General features: G+C 44.2%; 1 pseudogene; it reads left to right on the top strand.

Annotated features, from left to right (window-relative positions):
- Positions 1-3,587: 3,587 nt before the first annotated feature.
- LOC136379893 (spindlin-2-like) lies at positions 3,588-4,935 on the top strand (annotated as a pseudogene).
- Positions 4,936-5,447: the final 512 nt, after the last annotated feature.

Raw genomic sequence — 5,447 nt, 5'->3', positions numbered from 1 at the left:
AGTGCAACCCTCATAGAGAGATAGGAAGAGGAAAGAAAAGATAATGGGAGATGTAACACTTATGGGTAGTGTAGTTCAAGGAGAGGAGAGAGTAAGACCGGAGGGGAAGAAAAAAAAATCAAGAATGAAGATAAGAGAAACAAACGAACAAATATAATAAAATGGGATAGGTTATAAAGTCTGCGGATTATTCTTGATTTTGAGAGGTTATCTTCTTGCTTTTCCTTTTCTCTCCCTCTTCCTGGTCAGTGACTCTGTACCCCGGGTTCTGCCCCTTTGGCACGCTCAGGTAGAGGTTTGCAGTTGATAAGTTCCTATGGCGATGTCATGTATTGTGCTTCAGTCTCGTTGGCAGTCGAGGCTCATTAGCATTTATAGGCTCCGACAGTGAGAGAGTCTGTGTTCCTGGAGCTTCTCTCCTAGTCTTTCCTTCCTCAATTAGTAGCCTGATAATCCAGCTATGGGGTTGCTGCTGCCTCTGCCTGGATAGTAAGAGGCTCAAAGAGCTGGCAACTCCCCACTCTATTCCCACTCAGCACAGGGCTCTGGGTAAGGCTCAGTCAGTCAGACCTGCTAGCATAATCAGACAGGGCTTCCGCCCACTCAAAGACCTCTGGCTCTGCCACTCTGTTCAGTAACACGGGCGGGCGCCCACTCCCGGGGTGCTTGGAGGAAACTCTTGCTCACTATCTGCGCGCACAGACCAGGATATCAGGCCAGCAGTCTCACACTCTGAGTGAAACCCCCACCCGCACGGAAAAGTTCCAGCATTGGAATTGGCTCTCGCTCCCTCCCCATGCGCGGCGTTTTTAGGGCGGTGGGGCAGCCTGAAATTCCGCTTTGGGCCCACACAAAGGCCCCCAACTCTGCCCCTCTGTGGGATAACACGGGCGCGCACTGCCAAGGCACTCGGAGGAATCTCTCGCTCACTATCTGTGCGTGCCGACCAGGATATCAGGCCGGCCGCCTCACCCTCTGAGTGAAACCCCCGCCCGCACGGAAAAGTTCCAGCGCTGGAATTGGCTCTTGCTCCCTCCCTGTGCGCGGCTTTTTCAGGGCGCTGGGGTGGTCCGGAGATTCCGCTTTTGGCCCACACAAAGGCCCCTGACTCTGCCTCTCTGTGGGGTAACATGAGCGCCCACTGCTGAGGCACTCGGAGGAATCTCTCGCCCACTATTTGCACGCACCGACCCGGAGATGGGGGAAAATGGCTGCCCCGCTTGTCTTTCTTTGTCAGGGTTTGGTGCGAGTGTTAGCTTGTATTGACTGGTTTGCCAGGGCACAGTTTTTCCTCGGCTTGGATCTTCGTGCCACAGCCTGGTTCGGCCATTTGTGCTGCGGCCTGGATCTATTCACCCCCTTTGCCCGCCTTAGTTTCTATATTCTCAGTTCCCAGTGAAAGCCGCCCTGTTTAGGTTAGTGAGGAAGGCAGAGCATTTCTTACTCCCTATTTCCTTCGGGGTTTGATTATATATTTAGCCAATTTTTTGCCCGACCCTACCTTCGGGTGTATTGCGAAACATCTGGAGGCTCCAAGGATAGGTTTTTCTGTTTCTGGTTGAAGATCTTGTTGAGTTTTGGGGGAGATTTATCAGTATCGCTTCCTACCGTGCCATTACTCTGACGTCATCTCCCGAGAACTTTTTAAACAAGATAGAAAAACAAAATAGAAAGACTGATAAACTTTTATTATATTAAAATTTAACCTTTTGTACAAGATCCCATACATGAAGATAAAGCACAAGTTATAAATGATGTTTTTCAATATAAAATATACTAATAATTTCTACAACCCAATAAGAAGTGGCAAATAACCAAACAGGAAAATAGGCCAATGTGTAAACAAATGATTCACAGAAAAGGAAGCAAGAGCAGCCACTCAAATAGGTTTAAAAAGATACCCAATCTCACTAATAATCAGGGAAATGGACATTAAAATAACCACAAGATACCATTTTATGTGCATCTGAGAGCAAAATGTAAATATCTGACAATACCAAGTGTTGTCAAAGATCTGAAGAGAGAGGATATTTCACACATTGCTGATAGAGTACCAACTGATAGAGCCACATTAAGGAACAATTGGCAAATTTAGTAAATTGTATTCCCAAAACTAGTGGCTTGAAGTCAGGAAATTTGTTTCTGGGTGAGTGTACCCGATCAGCAGTGCAGACCCAGGGTGCCAGTGGCTTTGCCAGGGTCAACATGTGGCTTCCAAAGTTGCTCTACTTATTGCTACCAACAGTCACCCAGGTGGGAGGAAGGAAAAAGGAGTGTAAAGGAGGTGTGACCTGCTCTTCAGGCACCAGCCAGGAAGCTGCATGCATCATTTCTAATCATATTCTACTGGTGACAATTTAGTCATATAGTCACATCTAACAGAGAAGAAAACTTCTCTGAGAATGCAGTGCTCAGTGGGGCAACCAGAAGCCACTTACAATTCCATTACAGTGGAAGAAAAGAAGAGATTTTGGTAAAAGCTAATGGTTTGGTTTTGTTTTGCTTTTTGAGAGAGAGAGGAAAGGGTGGAGGAAGGGAGAGAGAAAGAAAGAAAAACATCAACTCATCATTCCACTTAGTTGTGCACTTATTGATTGCTTCTCATACTTGCCCTGACTGAAGCTCAAACCAGCAACCAGGATCGAGCTGGTGACCCTAGAATTGAGCCAGAGATCCCAGGATCAAACCAGCAATCTTGGCACTCTGGGACGATGCTATGTCCACTGTGTCACCAGCCAGGGCAAAGCTAATGGTTTTTTTATGCCTATCCCTATATCCAGCAATTCCACTTCTGCATATATGCTCTCTAGACTAGTCTTTCTCAGCAGGAGCTTCTGCAAGTGAATTAAGCCCTACATAAAATTATTTGAGTGACTATTTTCTTAATTCTCCCAAGGATAACACACAAATAGTATCACCTAGATGCCCAGGGGAAATGAATTTATTTAATTCATTACAAACAATGAGTATCTTAGGACATTAGAATTTAATGCCATTAGCTGAGAAGAGGCGACCAGAAGGGTCTCCTACACATCTGCACAAGGACATACACACTGCTCACAAAAATTAAGGGATCAAGGAACATACAGATACTCCAGTACTTTCAGCCTTTTGTAGTGCATTTTCATCAATGAAATAAAAGTTGGTTTTGCATCTCATTTGCATGATTGAACAACTTTCTTTGACTTGTCGTTTGCTTTTCTGATCTTGTTTAATAAAAAAAATCAAGTGTATTTTTTATGCTTCATATTCATTTTGAAATATCCCTTAATTTTTGTGAGCAGCATATTTTCTGTGCATTGTCTGTAGTAGAAGAAAAATATCTAAATCCCACTACTAAAAGAACAGATAACTGCTTGACTTGTGGTGGCACAGTGGATAAAGTGTCAGCCTGGAATGCTGAGGTCACTGGTTCAAAACCCTGGGCTTTAATGATTTATAAATATTAAAATTTAACAAAGCTTGGAAGTAAGTACACAGGTGCTTCTAATATTATTTGCTCTATTTTTAGCAGCCTTTAAATATTTCATAATTTTAAAGTTTTAATATCAAAAAAGAAGAAAGCACCACCAACAGGTCACACAGGCATGAAGACTCCCAACACACAGGAAGCCAAAGGGCAACAAACCAGGGCACCAGCAGACTGAGCCACAGGGTCTACAAATACGATGAAGAATAAAACCTTCCAAAAGAAACAGAGGTGCAGGCCCTGGCTGGATGACTCTGATGGTTACAGCATCCTCCTGAAGCTCAGAATTTTCTGGCTTTGACCCCTGGTCAGGGCACATATAGGAACAGATGTTCCTTTCTTTCTCCTGTTCTCTCCCTTCCTCACTCTAAAATCAGTAAAATAAACACTTTTTAAAAAAGAAAGAAAGGGAAGGGCAGATCTTCATCCCAGCCCTGCAGAAATATCATGGGCTCCAGAATTTCACTCAGATGGTAGGAAGGCAAACAACTCATCCATCTATCACCCACTGGAAAGGAACATTTCTGGATCAGGTGCCTATAAATCCCTCTCTTTACCTTGTAAAACAGGGGTCTCAAACTCGCGGCCCGCAGGCCGCATGCGGCCCGCCGAACAATTTTGTGCGGCCCGCAGACTAATCCACGAAGTTCAAAATATTTTGGATAAAATTAAGTAAGCCTAGGGGCCTACTTGTATTTTTCATTTCTCTAGCATCCTAGCTAGATATTAGCTTAGTTAACAGCAGTTGTGATGCGAACTACACTTTCTGGTCGTTTTGTGACACTGAGTAAACTGCATGTACGATTGTGCTTGTTGTACTGATTTTTTTTTGTTTTCAACTGCAGTGAGAAAAGTGTTGTGTAACAGTTGCCTTTTGTAGACCTAGTGCGGCCCGCGAATGGTTGTGATCTTGCTCTGCGGCCCACATGCTGAGTTGAGTTTGAGACCCCTGTTGTAAAATATAACAAAATTGACTGTGTCTATGGCCTGGAACTTCACAGAGATGAAAAAGTTTTATCACTTAAAATTTTTTCCTGACAGGATGGCATCATCTCAAATCAGTGATGCAAACCTTGCAAATACCATAACTGGTAAAGCTGTGAAACATGTTTGAGTGCAAGCATGGTTCTAAGGATGGATGGAGAGGGATGGTCTTAGCCCAAGCACCAACCATGAAAGCCTGGTTTTACATTAGTATTGAGAAAGATCTTTTCCTGTACATGTACCAGCTTCTGGATGATTATACAGAAGACCTCCTCCATGTCATGCCAGAGCCCAGTGTGTCTCCTCCAGCAGATAGGGAGCCAGAGGAGCTACAGAGAGGTAAACATGTGGAATATACCAAAGAAGAGGGCTCCACATGGATGGGCGTGGCCATTCAAGTGGAAGCCAAACCCTCTGTGTACTTCACCAAGTTTGAAGGTGATTTCCATATCTATGTCTATGACTTGGTGGAAAAGTCCTAACTGTAAGGGTACATTTTGCCACATTTGTGAAAACAAATGTATACTTTGTAGACATGGAAAATAATGTTGCTTTTCAGTGTATTGGGAGCTTAAGTGTCCCCATTAATTCAACATCTTTGCCAGCATAACTTGTTTTGTTCTGAAAAATACAAATGTATGTGGACATAACGTGCTGTGTGTAAGGACTTTATCATGTGGAACAGATTGGGTGTGTTTGGTGAATGGAGCATGAAAGGAAGGAACAGCTGTAAATTCAGGCTGTGAGTAAAGTTCAGCTAGCATCATTTAAAAAGTTTTAATGTCATAGGCACAAACATTTCTCCTCTCAATGGAGATACGTGCTATGTAACAGACTCTTACAGGTGTGCATGCACACAGTTTCTACTGGCAGGACTTCCTGCCGCTCTCTGGCCCCCGGCAGGATCGGAGCACTTTCCTCAGCACTCCTCCTGGCAGGACTTCCTGCCACTCTCTGGCCCCCGGCAGGATCGGAGCACTTTCCTCAGCACTCC

The sequence above is a fragment of the Saccopteryx leptura genome, chromosome 8, assembly GCF_036850995.1.
Source record: "Saccopteryx leptura isolate mSacLep1 chromosome 8, mSacLep1_pri_phased_curated, whole genome shotgun sequence".
NCBI lineage: Eukaryota > Metazoa > Chordata > Mammalia > Chiroptera > Emballonuridae > Saccopteryx > Saccopteryx leptura.
The sequence above is the reverse complement of the archived record's forward strand: the minus strand, read 5'-3'. Positions and strand labels throughout refer to the sequence as shown.